The sequence below is a fragment of the Eptesicus fuscus genome, chromosome 9, assembly GCF_027574615.1.
Source record: "Eptesicus fuscus isolate TK198812 chromosome 9, DD_ASM_mEF_20220401, whole genome shotgun sequence".
NCBI lineage: Eukaryota > Metazoa > Chordata > Mammalia > Chiroptera > Vespertilionidae > Eptesicus > Eptesicus fuscus.
The window spans coordinates 40,710,396-40,734,108 of record NC_072481.1 but is presented as its reverse complement, the minus strand read 5'-3'; the positions used below and the strand labels follow the sequence as shown (position 1 = coordinate 40,734,108).

Below are 23,713 nucleotides of genomic sequence, written 5' to 3'. Positions count from 1 at the left end.
TTTGACCTTTCTTTCCTCTCTCCTTCCTTCACATATTTATTGGGCCCCCAGTACATGCAGGCACATTGGTGGATGTTGCTGACATTGGTCAGCTTTGGTCCCTGACTTTCATGGAGTTTCCATGAGGAAACCTTCCCTTTATGCCTAAGTCTGGGTTGGGGTTTCTCCTGGGTGTTTTCTCGACAGCCTGGGCTATTTCTATGATAGCGTTTTTACTCTGTATCCTGGCACCCATTTCTGTGTCAGTCTCCTCTGCTATACCACAGCCTCCATGATGGTGGTACTATATCTGTCTCTGCAGGTATTAGTTTCCTATTGCTGCTGTAACAAATTACCATACACTCAGTGGCTTAATGCAATCCAAATTAATCATTTTATAGGTTCTAGAGGTTGGAAGTCTGACACAGGTCTCACTAGTCTAATATCGAGGTGTGAGAAGGCATCATTTCTTTCTGGAGGCTCTCGGGCAAAAACTCATTTTCTTGCCTTTTCCAGATAGAGGCTGCCTGCATTCCGTGTCTGATGGTCCCTTTCTTCATCTTTGAAGTCCTAATGGCTAGTGGGATCTTTCTCATATTGCATCACTCTGACACTGACACTTCTGTCTCCTCTTCCATGTTTTAAGGACCCTTGGACCCTATTGGGCCCACCTGGATCGTCCAGGCTACTATTCCTATCTTAATGTCAGCTACTTAGCAACCTGAATTCCACCTGCGATCTTAAATCCTTTGCCTTGTAACATAACATAGTCACAGGTTCTAGGGGTTAGGCCAGTGGTCGGCAAACTCATTAGTCAACAGAGCCAAATATCAACAGTACAACGATTGAAATTTCTTTTGAGAGCCAAATTTTTAAAACTTAAACTTCTTCTAACGCCACTTCTTCAAAATAGACTCGCCCAGGCCATGGTATTTTGTGGAAGAGCCACACTCAAGGGGCCAAAGAGCCGCATGTGGCTCTTGAGCCACAGTTTGCCGACCACGGGGTTAGGCCATGGATACCTCTGGGGGGCACTATCCTGCCGACCACACTGTGTATCCCCAAATGCTAGTCTCAGAGCAAAAATAGGATATCTGAATATGCAGGTAGGTTTGTATGTATGTGAAACATAAAATCTCTACAGATGTATAAAGCATGTGTCTGTATATGTGACACATGTGTGCATGCTGGATGTCCACATGGGTGAATGTATTTGTGTATGGTTCAGGGGTCATGTACTCCCTGATCTCATTAGCTGTGGTCATATGTATGCATGTATATGTTGGACCACCCAAGGGAGGAAATATAAAGATGAACTAGGCAACCAAGTACGATTTTCCTAACAATTCAAGTTGTAAAACATTCAGTTTATTCCCCTATGGACATTTGTGCTTCAGAGACCTGGATTTCTGTGATCTGTGTTTGCATGTGCCAATTACCACATCCCTAGTGAAGGTGGCATCGTGCCTGGCCCAGACAGCCCTTCTAGAAGGGCCTGCATGAATCAGCAGACAGCTCAGCAGCACATTCAGTGCTGCCAGGTGTGAGGATATCAATTAAATAACAGTTTCCCACTTTCTCTGCACATGTAACAGCCTCTGACATGGCATCCTGCTCAAATTGCCAGGCCATCCCTTACCTAACGTTATAAATCCAAGAACAGCAGAGCCTGGCAGAGCCCTTAGGGATCATCTGGTTCAAACCCTTCATTTTAGAGAGGGGACGGGGCCAAAGGAGCAAGCAAGTCGTGCAGGTTCATACAGCCATCCTGACAGGACCGGGATGGGAACCCCTACTGCAATTAAGATTTTGTGAGGGGACTGTCTGTCCCTCGAGGGCAGGGACTCTGCATTACATACTCCTATAGCCTCCATAGGACTTTCTGCTCCCCAAATCCTCATGACTATAAGAGATAAAACTCTGGGATGTGCTTCTAGACATAGCCTCTTTACTCCTAAGAGACTCTTCTCGGAATCTGTCAGATTTCTCACATAGGAAACAGGGCTGGATAAAGATCTCAAGTGATGGAGTTTGCAGGCCCTGTCTTGACCCTCCTCAGCTTTCCCAAGCAATTGTGCCTTCTCCATGTGTTTAATCAACATGATTGGAAGACCCTACTGTGTGTAGTCACTATGCTAACTGTCAGTTATACTGCAGTAAACAAACAGACATGGATGCCTGCCCTCAGGGTGATCACAGAACTTCCAGGATATAAGCAAATTCAGTCAATCTCAAAGTTATTTCATTTTGAAAAAGGAGAGGGGAGAGAGACTTCAGTCAGAGTAGAGATGGGCAGAGAGAAAAGAGATCACGAAAGCAAGGAAAAGACAGTCAGAGGCACACCAAGACCCACTGGGAAAACAATCTAGTGAAAAACTAGAGACTTAGAGGCAAAGACAGGACCCAAAAGACTCCCTACTACAAAGACCTCCTCTACATCTGCCCAGGAAAGGGTTTTGCCTTCAGGATGTACAATTCCTGTGTGTCTCCCTGCCATGCTCAGAAAAAAAGGAGGTCAAGATGAGAGGAGACCCTCCTTGGAAGCTTTATTATTCTCCAAGGAGCATGGAGGAAGGGTTCAAGAGTGTATAGTACAGCTCCCATGAGCAGCCTCACCCATGCCACTCCCAAAAGCAGCCCTGCCAGAGAAGGCCGTGGGAAAGCAGCACTGTTCCTGTAGTCCCACCAAAGCCAGCAGGCACACACAGTCCATACAGGGGACACCCCTTCAGCACTAGGCTCTGGTGGCTGGGGGACTGTGGTTTTAGGCCATACAGATCTAAAATAATTGAAGAGACAGTTTGAGAGACAACCAAGAACTAGGGCAAAGTTAAATGATAAGGTTTGTCTCCCATACAGGGCTACTTCTTCAAGACTGGGAGAGATGCCTGTTTTGCCTAATAACATAGAACCAATCACAGAGAGTCAAGCAAAATGAAGAAAGGTGGACTATATTCCAAATGAAAGAAATAAGTTAAACCCTAGAAAAATACCTTAATGAAATGGAGGTAAGTAACTTACCTGATAAAAAGTTCAAAGTAGTGGTCATAAAGATGCTCACTGACCTAGGGAGAATAATGCATAAACATAGTGAGAACTTTAACAAAGAAATAAAAATGTAAGAAACAAAAGTCGTAGAACTAAAAAATACAATAACTGAACTAAAAAATACATTAAAGGGGGTTCAACAGCAGAATAAGGGAAGCAGAAGAAATAATTGGTGATCTGGAAAAGGCAGTGGGATTCACCCACATAGAGCATTAAAAGTGAAGATAGCTTAATGGATGTATGGGGCAACATTAAGCAGAATAACATTTGCATTTTAGGGATTCTAGAAGGAGAAGAAAAAGAGAAAGGGCAGAGAACTTATTTGAAGACATAATGGCAGAAAACTTCCCTAATCTAGGAAAGGAAACAGGCACCCATAAAGTTCCAAACAAAATGAACCCAGAGATACACATTGAAACACATTATAATTAAAATGTCAAAAGTTAAAAACAGAATCTTAAAAGCAGCAAGAGAAAAACAATTTATTGCATACAAGGGAATCCCCATAAAACTATCAGCAGATTTCTCAGCAGAAACTTTGTAGGCCAAAAGGGAATGGCATACTGTATTCAAAGTGCTGAAAGGAAAAAAAAAACTTTCAACCAAGAAAACTCTATCTGCATGCTTGTCATTCAGAATTGAAGGCAAGATAGTTAAAAATAACTATAACTATAGTAATTAGTTAAAGGATACACAAAATAAAAAGATGTAAAATGTGACATCAAAAACATAAAACATGACGGGGGGGAGTAAATATGCAGATTTTAGAATGCTTTCAAATGTAATGTGTTCTAAACTTAAAATAGACTGTTATATATTTAGGCTGTTATATGTGAGCCTCAAGGTAACCACAAAGCAAAACCTAGCATACCCAAAAGATAATGAGAATCTAAGAAACATTACAGAAAGTCACCAAACCACAAGGGAGAAAAGCGAGAAGAAAGAAGGAAAAGAGAAACTACAAAAGTACCAGAAAACAATGAACAACACGCAATAAATACATATCTATTAATAATTACTTTAAATGTAAATGGACTAAATTCTCTAATCAAAACACACAGAGTAGCTGAATGGATAAACATGCTACCTACAAGTGACTTACCTCAAATGTAAGAACACACACAGACTAAAAGTGAAAATCTGGAAAAAGATGTTTCATGCAAATGGAAACCAAAAGAAAGCTGGGGTAACAAGTACCTATATCAGATAAAATAGACTTTAAAAGAAAGATTATAATAAAAGACAAAGATGTGCATTACAGAATAATGAGGTCAATCAACAAGAAGATATAACACTTATAAATATCTATATATCTAACATATACATGTTCACATAAAACTAAAATAATGTTGTATGTCAATTATACTTTAATTTGAAAAAGAAGAGTGTATGGCCCAATATTTTCTAAGCACTTCTCAGAGCTCTCCTCCTTCATGGAACTCTCACCAGAATCCCTGAAGAGAAACCACTCTCCCTCCAGTGGAGAAGAAAAGCAAACCATCCGCCCCACATGCAGCCTCAGCTCATGCTACCTTATCAAGTATAGCAGGTGCTCTATAAATTCCCTTTGCCCACTGAGAGCAGAAACCATTTATTTATTCTCACTTATTCCACCAATATTTATTGAGCACCTATACTATGATAGACATTGTACTGAGTGCATGTCTGTATCCCTAGCCTTGACCTAGGGCTCCACATAGCAGATGCTCATAACCCTGTATTGTGAATAAGAAGGATGCAGATCACTATTTTATAAACAAGGGAACTAATACCCCAAAAGAGTAAAGACCCTGGATAATGGAAAGACTCAGATCTTCTTGGGATTGACCTTTAGCTCTTTCTTTTCCCTATCCCCAGCCTGGCCCTACCCATCCTGTATGTATGTGTGCCCCACCATGGAGCACAGGACTTTTTCTGATCCTCAGGCTGGCGCGGGACCAGGCAGGCCCCAGAGTCAAGAGTTCTGCTAAAACAAAGATGCTGTTTAAATTCATCTCTGTATCTTCATTACCAAGCTCCAATCCCTAGAACATAGTAAATTTTCTGAAAAGTGAGTTGAATAAATAAATAAAGCTTTATTGTTTAGGTCTCTCAGATCTAGAGTCTTTCCAGTCTCATTCAAGTCTTAGCAGAAAGGACACTGCCCTCAACCTCATAGCCTCTTTGCTGCCCTATTCCTGCATAAAACATGCCAACAGGCAAAAGTGAGATCCTCCTTGAGGCATGCTGGGACTTCCTCATGTGCAACAGGAGCTGGGTCAGCAAAGCACCAGAGTTGATGGAGAAAGGACCCTGAGCCAGGGGGCCCCCAGTTCGATTCCTTGGCTTGTAAAGGATGTGGAAAATTCAGGCTTGGAACCTGGGTGGGAGGGTCCAAGATGGTAGAAGTCATGGCAGCAGATGTTACAGGCAGTGCATGGAACCTGCAGTTAGATAAGATCCAAGATTACTTTCCCTTCATTCTGAAAGGAGGACTCTGAAGGGGACACAGCAGCCTCTGCCCCGTGCCATTCAGAGTTTCATTCTCCCCTAGACATGGATCAGGGCTTTGTTAATTGTCATCCACACCATGCTGAAAGCCATGTTTCCACCCTCATCACCACAGGTCCATCCCCGGTTGGGGGGAGTCTACCTAGAAGTGGACTCAGTAACATCCCCTATCTTAGTCAGCTCAGGCTGCCATAACAGAATGCCATAGACTGGGTGCCTTAAACAACAGGAACTTATTTCTCACAGTTCTGATGGCTAGAAGTCTAAGATCAAGGTGCTGGCTGATTTGGTTCCCCAGTGAGGACTCTCTTCCAGGCTTGTAGACAGCTGCCTTTTCCCTATGTCTTCAAATGTTGGAGAAAAAAGAGAGCAAGCAAGCTTTCTTGTGTCTCCTCTTATAAGCACACTATTCCGTTCATGACAGCCCCATCTCCATGACCTCATTTAAACTTAATAACCATCCAATGGCCCCATCTCCAATACAATCACATTGGGGGTTAGGGCTTCCCCATTTAAACTTGAGAATACAATTCAGTCTGTAACATCTCCCCCATACCCACCCCTAGTCCCCCCCATAGGCCAGACTCTGCTAAATAGAAAGGATATCAAGGTAAGAAGAATTCAGATCCTACACTCCAGGACTCTTAGTCCTCATAGGGTCGGGGGATGGGGAGTGGGGAGGTTGGGTAAGAATAGGCCAAGGCAAAAATGCAGTCTAAAGATGTGTACAAGCTGCTTTAGAAACAGAGAGAGAGAGAGCAGATACTGCTTAGGGGAATTTGGGAAGGTTCATAGAGGAGCTCATTTTTTATTTGGGCCTTCAAGTTTAGGCAGATTTTTGCCAGCTAGAGAAGTGACAGAAGGGCACTCCAAGTTAAGGAGCAGCATGAAGCATGGAAGAGCACGGTGTGTATTGGGGGAAACCAGTTAGTCCTGGGACGGGTGGGTGGATGTGGGCATTGAGCAGCAGAACAAGCCTGAGAGAAGGCTGAGGCTGGCTCAGGGAGGGCACTGAATGCCATGTTCCAGGGCCTGTGTGGCAGTTATTGGTTTGGGGTGAAATTGAGCATCACTGTCTTCGGCTCCAAAATCTCATAGCTGCATGTCCTGCATATGACAAGAACTTCAGACCCAACTGTCTGAAATGGAATTTGTGATCTTTTCCTCAGTTGCACTCTCATACCGTCATCCACTAAGGCCCCTTGCAGGAAGCCTGGAGTCATCCAAAGTTCTCCCTCTCTTCTTGGATCAGGCCTTGAGTCCTGTCCGGCAAGAGGGACCAGTGATATCTAAGCAGGGACGTCATGAATGATCCTATGGTTTAAATACTCTTAAACTCAGGAGGTGATCCTCTGACAGAGGTGGGGGAGTGAGATTTTCGGGCAGACTGCTTTAGTCCATTTGGGCTGCTGTAACAAAACACCACAGACGGGGTAGCATATGAACAACAAAATTTACTTCTCATGTTTCTAGAGGTTGGAAATCCAAGATCAAGGTGGCAACATGATTGGGCTCTGGTGAAAGCCCTCTGGCCTGGAGCCTGTGGACTTCTCACTGTGTCCTCATGTGGTGGAGGGTGCTACGGAGCTCTCCGGAGCCTCTTCTGTAAAGGCACTAATCCCATTCATGAGGGTTCTTCCTGACCTAGCCAACTCCCAAAGGCCCTACTTCCTGATACCATCACATGGGGTGTGAGGACTTCAACATATGATGCTGAGGGGACAGACATTGAGACCATACCAAGACCAACAAGGAGATTCCATCAGTGGTCTCAGTGTGAGACTATAAAAGTATGAACGAGGCAAGTCATTGTGGGAAAGGAGAGGAGGGACCAATTCAGGAGACATGGGGCAAGTAGAGTGGACAGGACTCAAGGCCTGATCCGAGAAGAGAGGGAGAACTTTGGATGACTCCAGGCTTCCTGCAAGGGGCCTTAGTGGATGACGGTATGAGAGTGCAACTGAGGAAAAGATGACAAATTCCATTTCAGACAGTTGGGTTTGAAGTTCTTGTCATATGCAGGACATGCAGCTATGAGATTTTGGAGCCGAAGACAGTAATGGTCAATTTCACTCCAAACCAATAACTGCTGTCGTTAGACAAAAATCCTTCATTCTTCAAACTGAATATGCAAACATCAAGATTAGACTCAAGCCTTTTGGTTAGAACAAGCTGTTACCTATCCCATAATCCAAGCTTTTGCTGGGATATATTAGCCTTTGGTTTTCTAAATCCTTATTTCCTTACAATGCACCAAATTTCTCTCTGTGCTTGGAGGCAAAAAGATCTCAGCTTAATGTAAAAATTCAGCCATCAAGGCAGCCCTTTCTCTGCGGAGTCTTGCACGCACAAGAATCCTTGTTGCCAAAGGCTCCTTGTACAAGATTAGCAGAATTTCCTTGTTTTACCAAGTTCCACAGTTCCCCCCGCAGCCATCCAAAGGAGCACCTCAGGGTTTTCAATGTTCCTTCCGACATGTTACACAATAAGCAAAGGCAACCCGGCCCCCCGTCACCGGGGCTTCCATGTGCCTAGGAGAAAATGTTTATGGGCACAATTCAGCCTGAAGCCAATCCACCATCAGCATATTTATAAACCTCCGAGAAAGAAGAAGAAACAAAAGCTGTCGAAATGTGAAAATAATTAGAGAAGAGACTTTCCCAGGGAACAAACATGGCCCACACTGTACGGAGGGCAGAACAAACAAACTTTGGGGAGGTTATGGAGCTGTAAAATCCTTGTTTACTTCTGAAGAAAGAAAGAAATAAAGTTGGAGGAAAGCCACTGGGTCTGCACATTAATAAATCAAGTTCCAGGGGGTGGGGACAGAGGGCTGGACTATAAATCCAGAGGCCCAAACAAAGCCGCATTCCAGCAGTCCCCGGTGGCGTGTGACCTGTGCGGTTAGATTTCTGAGCAGACCTGGCTCCTGCCAGTGGCACTGTCTTCGGAGTCAACATGCCCTGTGTGCCCCACGGGGAGGTCCCCCATCCCAAAAGCATGTGGTCTGGGTTAAGGTTTTTGAAATAAAGTCTTAGGGTGTTTGATGTTTAAAAAGAAAGGGAAAAAGTAATCAAAACACTCTAGTTCCCTCTTCTTCGCAAGCTGAACTTTCCACAGCAGTTTCAGCCTCGACGGAAACCACAAGGCTCAGCGAGGCAGGGCCAGGGCCGGCCCAGGGAGGCCAGCAGGAAATTCCCACAGTGCACAGCTCCTGGGAAGGGGGGCTCCGGACCACTTCCTGGCCCGGCTTGGGGTAAATTTGCCTGTGAAATGTCACAACTGAACAGCCTCCTGGTGAAGGGATTTTTCTCCAGGCTAACACCTTGGGTTCTGGGAGAAAGAGGACCTAACTGGGCACCCGAGACCTTTACAAGTGATGCAAATGCCAGGTACTCGGGCCTGCAGTTCTCACATGCGGTTAACAGCCTGATAACACTTGTTTTCTCAGAAACCTCGGACATTTCCCCCTCTATTTTAAAATGGAAATTAAATCAAGGGGATTGAATTCATTGAATATTAATGCCTGCTATATGTCAGCTCTGCTAAGCCCTTTAAATGCATTGCCCTATATAACCCTCATCAGGATTCTATGAGAAAAACACCACTATCGCTTCATATTATAGATGAGAAAACAAGGGGTCAAAAAGTTCACGATTGGCCCCAAATCACACAACCACTGGTGTGAATAGGATGTGAACTGAGGTTTGTCTCTGACTTCATTTCTCTTAACTACTAAGCTCTCCTGTTATGATAACATGAAGTTCCTGCTCATAGGAGATGTAGCTGGCTGGTTAAAGAAAACAGGAGATGAAATTTTACTAAAGTTACTTAGCTTAATTAAGAGCTAGGTAACAATAATAATAAATCATAATACTGCCAAGAAGCAACCAATTATTGAGCACTTAACTATACCCTGGCCAGGCATTTTACATATATGATTCCAACTGCTCTACAAACATGGCCTTTGAGGGAGGTGTTGTCTGTACCTGACAGAGGAAGTAACTAAGTCAGAGAGAAGGTGAGGAGCATCCCTAGGGGACCCTCACCAGTAAGTGGCACAAGGATCTCAGGATGTTAGCTCAGAGCCCAGCTCTGTGATAGAATCTCAGGGTCTTGGTGGTCTCTGCAGAATATCACCTATAGGCAGAATATTCTTTTTAAACTTAAAATGACTAAATGTATAATCTGCGCCAAGTCCGATGCCATGTTAACTGGCTTTTGGTATGGACAAGAACCAAAGGCCTAAATAGAAGTATGGGGACAAATACAAAATTAATGGAAAGATGCCTTTAGCTCCCTGGGACGTGAGTAAAAGGGGCCCCTCCTCAACTTCATCCGCAGTTTGCATCAGTCCAGCTCTTGTGTTCCATAGAAGCAGAGTTGGAACCCAACCCCACCACCCAGCCGTGGCATTTTGTCATTCTTCAATATTAAGATAATAGCAGCCATCCTTTATTAGCATCTGCATATGACAGGTAGGTTATTACCCTATTTTCCAGATGAGGAAATCCGGCTCAAAGAGGCTAAGTGACATGTCCAAGATGAAATAGACAGATGATGAGAATAACTGGACAAGCACTCAAGTTGTTTTTGACATTCTCTGAAGGGCTGTTTCAAGCACCCCACAATAGTTCCACACCTCATCCTTTTTTACTTTATTTCTGCTACTTCTTTCTCCCACTCGCTACATGAGCTTTCTATTGCTGCTGTAACAAATTACTACAAATTTGGTGGCTTACAACAACACACACATTGATTCTCTGACAGTTCTCCGGGCCAGAACTGGGAATCAGTACCACTGGGCTGAAATCGGTGTTGGCAGATCATACTCCCTCCGGAGGCTCGAGGAGAGAATCCATTCTCTTGCCTTGTCCAACGTCCACAGCTGCATTCCTGCACTCCTGGCTTTGACTGCTTCCTAATCTTCAGAGCCAGCACTGTAGCATCTTCTCTCTCTGATTCTGCTTCCCTTTTCTTCCAACACATGGCCTTCTCCTCTTCTGTTGTAGTCAGCTCTCCTTCTCTGTTTCCTTCCACACATGGCCTTCTTTGTTCTTCTTCTCAGCTTCTATCAAATCTCCCTCTGCTCTTTCTTATAATGACACTAGTGATTCCATTGAGGGACCATCTGGATTATCCAAGATAATCTCCCCAACTCAACATGCGTACCTTAATTACATTTTTCCCCATGTCCAGTAATATTCACAGCTTCTGGGGATGAGGAGCTGACATCTTTGGGGGTATCTTTCAGCCTACCTTGCTGACCCCTACCCCTGAAAATTGCACTTTGCATTATTTTTCCAGGAGTGGACGTGGGGTTGAGTTTGATCATCCAAACTCTCTTGCCTGGTCTGCTTGGTGACTAAACACTAAACATTTACCTAGTTCTTTCCAGTTTTCTAACTTTGTATGCCAACTGCCCCATTAGAGTGTCCAGTCCACGGTGCTCTTGCCATTATGCAGTTATTAAGAGAAAGTGACACAAGGCAGTGCCTAATCAAAGATAAAGTGCAAGGAATTAAATTCATGAAAAGGAGAAAATAAGTGGTTTGGGGGCATTAATGACCAAATTGAAGCAAAGCATCATGTATATGAAAAGTTACCTGGTAATGCCAAGAATTGTCCATTAAATGCCAATGATAAAAAGCAACCAGAATTTGGAAGAGAAAGAGGTCCTATAAGTAGGTGAGGTCATAAGAGCCTTTCATTGTAGCTATAGTCTACAATGAGTTTTGAACATTAGCTAAGAAGAGGAGGGAGCTACCATATTCGAGCATCTTCTATGGACTAAGCTTTCCATACCTGCCATCTCATTTACTCCCATTAGATGTTTACAAATGAGAAAACTGAGGCTTGCTAAGAGAGATTATGTCTCTTGCTCAGCTGGTAGACGGCAGAGTTGAGATCCACTTGTGGAATGTGCCTGGAGACTGTGCACATTCCACACTCTGACACCCTTGGCCTGCAACCTGGCCTCAAGGGCAAGTAATGGCCACATGATCGTGGTGACCAGTGAACTTAGGGGGAAGAATGGAAACCACAGAACATTAATCTGAACTAGCAGAAGGTCCACACGGGTGTCCCACATCGTGTATCCGTCTCATAGATATATTTTCTAAAGGGCTCAAGGTTTAAAAAATCTGAATCCCATCCTTTAAGCTACATGTTAAAAAATAGCATCAGCATGGTGAAGGGGCTACATTTTCATTCCCACCTGGCAAAAACCATCTAGCATTAGGACATGAGCTCTTCACTGGCTTTAAGGCATTCATATCCAGTCTTGTAGGGCTATGTGAGTTTGAGGATCTTCATAAAACAATATCCCCCACCATTCACGAACACTTTGAGAAACAGAATCAGATACTGTCTACCTTTGGTATGAATTACAATTTCTAAGTAATGCCAGGACACTGACTCAAAATCAATCAAAACCTAGTCGAGTTTCAAACAAGACCTCCCCATCGGCCCCATCACCCACTGCTTCTCCAGCATCTGGGAATGACTCTGTCTGAGATTAATGATAACTCTTGTTGGATGCATGCTGCTTCAGTGGACAAAACATCCTCATGTTCTTCAATTCTTATTATCCTCAGAAAAGTGCTATAGATTAATGGTTGCCATTCCTGTATGCAGATAAGAGAATTCTTTACAATGGCAGTGGAACCTACAGGGAAGAGCAGTGTGGGTTCAAGGCTTTGTGAGGTCTCAACCCAGGACTTCCCTCCTGGACATGAACCTGGACCTGGAGGGGCTCATCAGACAAGATGACTGGTATGGACCCATCTACTCTGAAGTTCTGTGAAAGAAGAGCAGGATTTTACAACTCTAAACACATGCACTATTCTTTGCAATGGCTTAAACCCCCCCCCCCCCAAATGAAAACAAATGGTGACCCTTGGTGGGAGGGTGTGGAATGCTGAGCATCCACTGTTCTTCAGTACCAGTTCCATCTGGAGTTTCTGCTGGCCCAAAACACCTTCTGGGTCTCCTCACTGTCAGTCAGAATTTCAGAAGGAATGAACTTCTAGCTGTGAAAAATAAAACCAGTCTTCTGATGAAAGCAAGGCTCCAAGAGGTTCAGTAACTTGCCTGAGGACACACAGCAAATCAAGACTTGGAGGCAACAACCACACAGGACAACAAGAATCTATGGAGAGGTATTGCAGGCAAGAGCTTTTTCTCAAGCTCAGATTCCTCTTGGGGTTGAAGGTAAGGTAAATTCAGATCTGTCTTAGAGACTGGACTCTTTCATGTCAGATTTGAGCACCACCTACCCTTTTGGGAGTGGGGAACTTTCTGAGGCCGCTGCTTTAAAACTATACAGAAGAACATACATGGGGTCAAAACAAGCCAAAGGAAAATCGTTTGGGCAAAAAATGAAAAATGATCACAAGTCAAATTTATAGAAAAGATTCCTTTATTAACTTTTGGTCGAGAATATGTTTGTATATTTTCAGAAAACAACTCCGAGACCATGTGGATTCCTGTAACAGAGAGGAATTGACAGGAGTGCTCCAGCCATGAAGACAGAAGAAAAACAGTCCAGAAACGGAAGATGCTGACGATGCCTTGCCATACTAGCAGTCAGCAGCTGTCCGTCACTGCAGGTTGCCCAGGACCAAACCAGAGAGGGTCGGACCTGCATTACCACCATTTGTCCTCCATCCAGAACTGAAATATCATTGCTGTTATGTACACATAAGGAACTGTTGGACATAGAAATTGGGACTCAAAAGAACTGTTGGCCCAGAAAGAAACTCACTATAGACTGATTCATTTGCCTCTCAGCATAACCATTATTGCTTGCCTCATTTTTGGTTCTTATAAGTGAATTTCTAGTATCACATGAGCTCACTCATCTAGGGGAAATGATGAACAACATAGACTGATGAACAAGAACAGCATCGATCAGACTGTCAGACCTCAGAGGGATAGTAGGGGAGGGTGGGGATAAGGGAGATAGATCAACCAAAGGACTTGTGTGCTTGCATATGAGCCTAGCCAGTAATCACGGACAACAGGGGGGTGGGGGCATGTGTGGGGAGGGGTTTGGGATAGGAATGGGGGGGATGAGGACAAATATGTGATACCTTAATCAATAAAGTAATTAAAAAAAACTATACAGAAGAACTGATGGTATCACAGGCAAGGCTGTGGATCAATCTGAGTATATGGAGGAGCTTGTCTGGTTCTGAGATATAAGTTTTGTATTGGCTGCTGTGGCCCAGAAGGTGGTGGTCTGGGCACCTGACCAGCTGGTACCATCCATGAGACTCTGCCACGTGCCTGTGTATGAAGCTCTGCCCGGTGCATCCTGGGTGCTGCCTTCAGTTCAAGTTCACCCCCACCTGACAGAGGGGCCTGGAGAATCTCCTCTACCTCGTTCTACTTTGGGTTCCTCTTTGAGAAATGGAAAGACAGTGCTAATGTTCAGGATAATGGAAAATTCTAAAGCACAAGACCACTAGCTTTGCAATGAGCCTGGGTTTAAATCTCAGCTTGGTTCCTTACCAGCCATGTGATTTGGGGCATAGTGTTGAGTCTTCTTCATTTGTCAAATTCGGATAATAAGAATGTCTCTGAAGGGTTGCTGCTAATCCTATATAATAATAGGGTAATATGCAAATTGACCCTAATGGCAGAATGACCAGAAAGACAGTTTGACCAGTCACTATGAGGTGCACTGACCACATCTTGGTCCCTTTCCCTGGCTGGCAGGTGGCAGTGGGGGGTGGGGCCGGCTACGGGCAGCCAGGGAAGATGGCCCTGATCACAGGTCATGCCTAGGGACTACACCTGTGCATAAATCTCGTGCGCCGGGTCTCTAGTATGAAATAAAATCATGAGGATAAGGAGCCAGGCACTTAGCATAAAGGTGGCCATTTTTGTTAAAATAGGCAACAGTTTTGTGAAACAGAGAGCTACTGAAATTTAAGGTGGGGACATTATCATTGCTGCGTTAGTGTCACTATCCTGCGCAGCGGGCCTGGACGAGGGGCACGAGGGCAGGAGAAGGCATGAGTCCTGTGAGGGCAGCTCCAGGAATGCTCGGTTCCAGGGGCACGACATTTTTGGCCAGTTGTAGGATCCGTCTCACTGCCTTCTTCAGCCCCAAAGATACCAACAAGAAAAAAAGAAAAAATTTCAAAAAGCCAACCACAGCAGTTTAAAACCTCCCATTGGTTTCGCCTTTCCTTCCCCACGTATTGTTTTTGGGAAGGGCTGTTTCAGCCACAGCGCTGCCAAGAAAACAGGGTGGTTTCCCTTGACCACTGGCCACGGGTGCGCGCCTTTGCCTCAGCGTCAGTGCAAGTGATTTTAAAAAATAATAAAAATCCTTCTCTATAAATAAACCCTTAGGCTGTGGGTCTTAGAGGGATGAATTCCCGCTTCTGAACTCACCACAGGCAAGGTCTCCCCTGCAGAGGAACTGCACGTGGTGGAGCCAGAAAGATTCCATTGAGTTTCCCATCTACGCAGGAATGGTTCCAGGCTGGAACTTCTAAAGATCCCCCACTTCTCAACAGACACCCCTCCCTCCACTTCCCCAGAGACTGTTAGTACAGCCTTTTATGAGTTTCCAGAGTCTGACATATTAAACAGCTATAAGGATTTACTCAGTGACAAGAAGCAGTGAAAAGAGGGTGAGTTTTGGAGTCCAGAGACCTGGGGTTGAGTTTTGACTCTGTTCCTGATTAGCTGTCTGACAAGAGGCTTACATGATATTGGGCAAGGTAGTTGACATCTCTGTGCCTGCCTCAGTTTCCTCATCTAGAAAATGGACATACATCATGCATAACTCATGAGCTGAGGTAAAAATTAAATAAAAAATGCATTGAAGTCTCAAGCACACAATAGGTATTCAGTAAATAATCATTGTCATCAAGTTCTTGGCATGATTCATTATCAGTAAGAAAAAGAAGGCTCCCTCTGCTAGGATTCCAAAGAGGATTTAATGAAGGAATAATTAATAAGTAGGGGGTAGGGGGAAGGGAGGTGATAAGGGAGCCAATAAGAAACATTTAGGGACCCAGAGACCTGCAATGGTAGGGAGACGTAACCACCCCTAGACTTGAAGGGGCAAGGGGACGGCCAGGTGCTGCTGGAGCCCAGTAGGAAGTGGAGCCATGGGAGAGGGGCCACTGGCTGGAGCTCTAGTTTTAGAGGAACATGGCCACTGACAGAGCAGGCCCAGAAGCAGGGAGGGAGCTGGGGAACTGTCCCATCCCCTCCGCCTCCCACCCTCAGTCCCTTGCTGATGCCTGTCAGTAGCCACGTCCAGCTGGGAGGCAGGGGCCAGGGAGCCCCTTGAGGGGACTAGGAATCAGCCTTCCAGGGCACAGTGCATACCAAAGGGTAAATCTCAGTGGGAAGAGGGTGCAAGTGGTGAGTCACTAGGCTGGTCAGAGAGGGATTCCTTGTCATTTGCATATTGGTTAGTATTAGTCAACCCAAACCATAACAGATCTCCTGCAAAAACCCTAGAGTGGTAATTGTAGTCATGTCACTTCAGACCTAAAAGCCCTACGACGGTTCCCAAGGTTTAAAGAAATGGGCCCTTACTTCCCACCCTCTTTCCCGCCCACGTCCCAGGCCCTGTCTTCCGGCTCATCTCCTGCCTCTCCCCTACTTGCACTTTCTGGGGTGCCTAAATCCTTATGTGCTTCTTTGCTATGTGCTCACAAGTTCATTTGAAACGTCTGATAGTGGAAAATCTGATGGGTAAAACTCTTCACCCATTCCATCCCTGTCTTCTCTACTTGGCCAACTCTTGTCATCCTCCAACACCAGTCATATACTGCCTCCTCTAGGCAATGTACCCATCCTCTCCTAAGGTCTCACAGAGAGGCAGCCGAATATGAGTGAGGCTCAGAGCAGACTGCCAACTTGCTGTTCCTGGCTGCAACATTTTCTTGCTGCATTGCGCCCTTGCCACTTAACCTCTCTGCGTCTCAGCATCAACATCTGTAAAATGGGTGATGACTGTACCCACTTCATAGGGTTTTCCTAAGGAATAAATGAGTCAATGTATGCAAAACACTTAGAATAGTTCCTGGCTTATAGTAAGCACTTAATACATATTAGCTATTTTATTTTTAATTACTGGTATATCATAATACTTAACACACATAGTATAACTCAAAATTTATTTGTCTGATCCCCCACATTGATTCTTTAAGCAACTCAATGATAGGGTCTTTGTATTCCAATGCCTGGAATAGTGTTTGGCACATAGTAGGTACTCAATTAAAGATCAATGAGTGAATGAATGAACGAGTGAATACACTTGAAGTGTTTGGAATCTGGTTTGGGCTTTCACGTGCTGCACACCATAGGCCTTTTCTCACGGATATGAACAACTGAAGAAGTCAGATCCAGAAAATTCAAACCCTCCAGAGCAAAGCTGGGTCACCAAGCAAGGCAACTCCCCTGTCTGCCCAGTATGGGTGGGTCCCTGCCCTGAGCAACCAGCCACTTCTAATCTAATTGTGTGATAAAAGAAGTAGCTTCTCCACCCTTCACACTTCCTCCTCCCAAGTTAGAAACCAAGAGCCTCACTCTGCATTTGTGTCAGAACCCTGGTCTCAGGGGAAGACACACACACTCCCCCTCCTCCCAGGCAAAATCACCATCTTCGGGACATTCAAGGGTGGATGAGTCTGAGCGGAGAAGCTGTGAGTTTCCAGAATGCCTGCGTGTTCCTCAGGTCACTCAGTCCTGGGAGCAGGTGTGTGCTGTGGAGGACACAGAGGCTCTGCCCCAGGCCCGCAGCCACTCTGACTCTCTCTAGGCTTCCAGGACCCTTCCTGCCTTCTTCCATTGACTCATTCATGTGCCCTCCATGGCTTCCCATCCAATTCAGTTAAAACAAAATGCAAGGTCCTACACAGCCCACGTGACCGGCTTCCTGGCTGCCCCCCCCCCCCCGCCCTCACCACCTCCATTCTCCCCATCACCCACCCACTGCAGACAGCAGGGCTCATAGCTCTTTCACCACTCAAAACACACTGCTATTTCCCTAATAAAAAGGCTCTTGCTTCAGATATCCTCGTGACTCTATCTTTCTCCTTATTCATGTATTAGTTCCTTCATTTCACAGTTTTAAACTTTAAAATTTTTATTTTTATTTTAAATTTTTATTTCAAAAACATGCAAAATTTACCATCTTAACCATTTTATGGGTACAGTTCAGTGGCATCAAGTTCATTTACTTACCTTGCTGTGCAACCATTATCACTACCCAGCTACATAACCCTTTTTATCTTATAAAACTGAAACTCTACCCATTAAACACAAACTCCCCATCCCTGCCCCGCCCCCAGCCCCTAGCAACCACCATTCTACTTTTCTATTTCTATAAATCTGACTACACTGGAAAACTCATATCAATAGTTGTCCTTTTGTGACTCACTTTTTTTGCTTAGCAATATAATGTCCTCAAGATACATCTATGTTGTAGCAAGTGTCATAATTTCCTTCCTTCTTAAGGCTAACTAATATTTCATGCACACATACAACCACATTTTGTTTATCCATTCATCTTTTGATGGACACTCTAGTTACTTCCACCTTTTAACTATTGTGAATGATGCTGCTATAAGTGTGGGTATACAAATATCTGTTCAAGTCCCCCCCCCCCCCCGCCCCCCATACCCAGAAGTGGAATTGCTGGATCACAGGGTAATTTTATATTTAATTTCTTGATGTCTTCCATAGTGTGTACACGGCTTAGCAATGCACAAAGCTTCCAAATTCTCCACATCCTCACCAACACTTGTTTTCTGTTTTGGACTTAAAAAAAAAAAAGGTAGCTATCCTAATGAATGTGAGGCGGTATCTCATTGTGATTTCCAACAGACAAGTTTTGAGCACCTACCGTGACCCAGGTCTGAGCTGCGTGACTGTCAGCACATACAGAGTCCACTGCCTGAACTCCAGCGAAGGAGCAGGCGGCAAAACAAACCTGAAACGAACCGTTCCTGGAACTGAACCCTTTCAGGCGTTATCTCGTTGAATCCTCACAATCTCCGTAAGATGAATATCGTTATCTCACTGCAATGAAGAAGCCAAGGTTCACTAAAGTTCATGACTCGCCTCCTGGTTACAGAGCTAATACGTGTGACAACTGAACACACACGTCTTTGAGACTCAAAAGCCTATGCTCTTTTCTCTGGGATAGTTTTTCTCAGATATTTTTATTTAACTGAGCAGGAAGACATAAAAATAACTTTGAGGCACTGACTGACTAGGGCCAGCTTTTCATTTGGCAAAAAAAAAAAAAAAGGAAAGCAATTAATTTACCATCTACTGTCACTATTCTTGTATAGGAAAAAAAATTAACCACATACCCTTTGGAAAAACACACACATGATAAAGTTTATTCAACTGAATAAACTTGGCTTTGTGAAAACCTCACTCTACTGTCGAACTTTTCTCATTTCCCTGCCCCAGTAAGGAAGACCATGGCTCAATCTGGGACTGGTCCTCAGCTTCTGAATGTCAAGTGCTCTAGCCTGGCAGGCCCTCAGCTGGGTACTATGGGGGATGCCAGGCCAAGTGTGGGCTGGCCTTGGGGGGAGCTTAGACATGCCCAGAACAGAGGGAATTAGGTGCCACTGGGTTGCCCAGCCTACTCGGCAAGCGATGAGGAGGTACGGGAGTGTTACCAAGCGCTGCCATTTCTGCTGCCTTTATGACCTCTCTTAAACATTTCTCCTCCTCACTTTCACCACTAATTCAGGTCCCATTTTCCAAAGGAAATTAAAAACCTTCATACATGAGCCACCATAAATAAAGGGAAGAAATGAGCCATGAGTAGTGAAAGCAGTTGCTAAATACACAAAATAAAACTGTGTGTTAAGGATACATAAACATTCAGGAAGAAAAAAGAACAGGCTTAGAAAATAATAATCCACTGTCTCCCTGTCCCCAGGCTCACCTAAATCTGAGTCTCCACATACAAGCCGAGAAATTCCTCTAATGCGGAGATTGCATCAATCCCCCACCCTGTTCTCTGTACTTTCAGATTAGAAAACTTGTATTGATCTAGCTCAGTAGTCAGAAAACTATAGTCCACAGGAAGTCCAGTTGCCTTTTTGGTAAATAACAACGACTGGAAGGCAGCCATGCTAAATCACTTACATAGTGTCTATGGCTGTTTTCATGCTACAACTGCAGAGCCCAGAGATTGAGTGACCAGCCTAGCCTAACATAGTTCCTATCTTTCCCTTTGCAGGAAAAGATGGCCAGTGCAATCCTTGATCTAGCTTCAAGTTCACAGACTCTGTCTCCATTACATTACTAATCCTCTCTCCAGTGAATTTTTAAATTTTGTCTTTTTCAGCTATGAAATTCCGTTTCTTCGTTTAATAGCTTCAATGTTTTTTACTGAAAACTCCTATATTTCCATTTGTTTAAATAATGTTTGTTCTTATGAAAAAGAAAACTGGGGGGTGGCAGGGGAGAGGGCTTGCAACCTAGTTCAGTATCTGGTTAAAACTGTAGTCTTACTTCCCCACTCTGACTGACTTGGGCTGAGCTGTGGGGACCCTCAGGGGCCTGCCATAGGAGGAGATATATAGGCCAGAGCCTCCCCACAAGTTCAGTTCAGGCTTTGGATCCGGAATTCCCCTGCACTAGCAGATCTGCGAAATAAAGGTTAAACTTTCCTCCCTCAGAGTGCTGGCTGATCATTCTCCCGTGCATTCTGCCACAACACTTACTCCATAAAACATGGTATAATAACTGCTTTTAAGGTTTTATCTGAGTAGTTCAACATCTGGGTCAGCTTGGTGTTGCTATCTTTTAATGGTCTTTTCTTTTGAGAATTGTTGAGTTCCTGGTTCTTTGTTCTTTGTAAATTGATTAATTTTAAATTATATGTTAGACACTTTGAATATTATGTTATGAGACTCTGGGTCCTGTTAAGAATCTCTAAAGAATCTTAATTTAAAAAAAAAAATTAAAGCAAGCAATCTTCATACATAGGTTTAGACCACAAGCTCCAACATAGCTTCTATAGGCTATGGTTCCATTGCCAGTTTAGTCTTCAAGGCCTTTGCTGTGCTATTAAGGTCTGCCCCAAATGCGCACCACCCAGGGGCCAGTCTGGTCCCTGAAAAGTGATCTACACTGTAGTTTAGACACGAAGTTTTGTTATGCAGCTTTGGGTCAATTTCTCACATGTAGAACCCAAGAATGAGCTCAGAATGACATACACAAATTTAGGGGACACCTTTCTTGAGCTCCTTCTCCTTCATGATTTTTTTCTACCCAGGGTCCCATTTCCCTGGTGTGCTGGATAGAAAGCCATGGCTTTAGCTTCTTCATGCTGTCACACATTTTTCACAACTGAGTCCACTTTCAGAATGAAGCAGTGAGGAACAACAACAACAAAAAAATGAGAAATACCCAGCCCTCATAGTCTTTAGACCATAGGGAGTCCTTTTCCCAGTTCTGCAAATCAGAAAGAAGAATCTTTTCTGAGAGTTTTAGGTGCCTAAGGAGCTGCCACTGCAGGAGTGTGGTTCATGACAAGGACTTACCTTGGGGCCCACCTAAGTAAGTAATAAGAGTAAAATAAAATGAGATTCCTCCCTTCCCTCCCCTGACACGTTTTGTCCTGCAGGGCCCATTCTCCCTAGTCCTCTAACCAGAAAGAGAAAGTTTACTTTGGAGTTTTTGTTGTCCATGCTTAGGACAGTTCCAGGCTCAGGCTGCCCTGGGGTCTAAGCTAGAATATACAGAAGGGAAAAAACTCCCAAGAAACTTAACATCTATATGATTAATTTTATGTCTCAACTTAACTGAGCCACAGGGTGCCCAGACATTTGGTCAAACATTATTCTGTGTGCATCTATGAGGATGTTTCTTGATGAGATTAGCATTTGAATCTGTAGACTGAATCTGTAGATTGCTCTCTCTAGTGTGGGTGGGCCTCATCCAATCAGTTGAAGGATCAGTTGAAGGATGAATAGAACAAAAGGCTGACTCTCCTGTGAAAGGAAATTCCTCCTAGAACAATAGTTGTTGTTTTCTTCTGTCTCTGAACTCAAACTGAAGCATTGGCTCTTGCTAGACCTGGAGCTTGCCAACTTTGGGGTGGAACTGTGCCATCGGCTCTCCTGGTTCTCTAGCTGCTGACTACACGTCTTGGGACTTGTCAGCCTCCATAATTGCACGAGCCAATTCCTTACAATAAATCTATTTATTTAGGCGCATCCTATTGGTTCTGTTTCTCTGGAGAATCCTAATACAGTTGCTCTTTGAGCTTTTATTTCCCTCCAAACCCAACCTGTGATTTACTTTTCAGAAGTCTCAAATAATTATTTTATGTATACTCTCCAGGGTTTTTAGCTGTAATTAGTGAAAGAGACAGCTTGGAGTATGCTCATTCCATTTAGCTAAAACCAGAAATGTCTAACTTTATTTTTAACTGCTATATGGTATTCCATTGGGTGAATATACTACAATCTCTTTATTCGTTCTCTGTTGATAAGTGTTATGGTTCTTATATTATCTATGAATATGTGCAGAGCTTCTCCAGAATACATACTTACATGTAAAATTGCTAAGGTGTAAGGTATATCCATCATCAAATTTACTAGGTAGCACCAAAACGCATGCAGAAGTGATGCTAACAATTTAGATTTGTACTAGCAATATATAAGTTTTCTCATTGTTTCATAGACTCATGAACTTTTGGTATTGCTGGATATTTAAGTTTTCTCTAGTCTAATATGTATGGAATGACACCTCTATGTTTTAATTTACTTCTGGTTACTAGTGAGATTGAGCTGCTTTTCAAAGTTTTGGTCCTTTCATATTTCCTCTCTTGTGATTTCTTTGTTCAGATTGGTTCTCTATTTTTCTTTTGGGTTTTTTAAGTCTTTTTCTTGTTGATATTCTTATTTAATTCTTATATGTAGCTGACTGTGTTTAATAGATGTAGCAAAATGCTTTCTCCCATTGTCTCTCTTATCTTTCTCACTTTGTTTGTAGTAACTTTTGGTGGATAGACGTTTTCATGTTTTGATGCCAGAAAGATCACTATCAGTGCCTCCTTCTCCCTTACTCCCTATATTCAAATAATTTCTGAGCCCTGTTGGTTTTTCTCTCCTGTCTCTGCCATCTGTCCATGTTTGCAGCCCCTGGGTCAGGCTCTCCTCCAGTCACATCTCCTGGACAACTGCATCATTTCTCAATGGATTTCCTTATTTCCATTCTCACCTAGATACAATGTGGACTTTAAAGAACATGAATTAGACCATGCTGTTCTCCTGGGTTAAACACTTGGAGTGGTTTCCCTTCACCTATCAGATTAAGTATAAGCTATTCCGGGTGCCAAGCAGACAATAACAACAAACCCACCAGGCCCCGGCCATTGCTGGCTCCTCCAGCCTCATGTATTATTCTGCTCACATCTGTGATCCAGACACACCACACTGCTCCTCCCCCAACCATTCCCCCACCAGGCATACCAGGCATCTTCACACCGACTTTCTGATACCTTAACATTTAACATAATCATGACAACTCCCTCTCTCCCCTGCCTCAATGTAATATTATCAAGGCTTTGACGTGGGATAGAGGAGGCTCCAGCCTGGAAATGAGCTACTATGGACCAGACACTTCCACCTATGGTATAGTCTCATTTCCTTCTCACAACTCCAGTGACCTCATTTATAGATGAGGAGGTTGATGTTCAGAGGTGCTAAGTGACCTGCTAAAGACACACAGCTAGAAAGTGGCAGAATCAGAGGCTGAACCCAAGTGGCTGATGCTCTAAATTATTGACCCGCAGCCCTTCCTGGTTCACAAGGACTAGGTGTGACTCCTAGATCTGCTATTCACTGGCTTTATGACCTTGGGCAAGTCACTTCCCCTCTGTGAGCCTCAGTTTCCTCATCTGTAAAAGAAGGAGAATATATTCAATGGTCTGTGGGCTCCCTTTCTCCTGGAGACATGCTATTCTGTGCAATGCCCACTTGGTCCTACACATTTCTTCAGTCCAGGGCTTCCCACTGAAAACAGTCCACTCTCCAATAATGATTCCCAAGTCAGCAGAGTACTGATGATCCTCTCCCACACTCTGCAGTTTTTACATCAGTCTCTGAACTAGCACAGTAACCCCTGCTACAAATCTGCATGTCTAGGCTCATACCTGGCTTACTGCATCTCTTCCTGAAGCCAA

General features: G+C 44.0%; 1 long non-coding RNA gene across 4 annotated transcripts in view; it reads right to left on the bottom strand.

Moving 5' to 3' along the window:
* Positions 1–3,000: 3,000 nt before the first annotated feature.
* LOC114230777 (uncharacterized) overlaps positions 3,001–23,713 on the bottom strand; it is a 193,487-nt gene continuing 172,774 nt past the window's right edge. For all 4 annotated transcript variants that reach the window (XR_008557014.1, XR_008557012.1, XR_008557011.1 and 1 more), the window contains one exon: positions 3,001–3,044. This is a non-coding gene — a long non-coding RNA (uncharacterized LOC114230777). The remainder of the gene's footprint in view (positions 3,045–23,713) is intronic.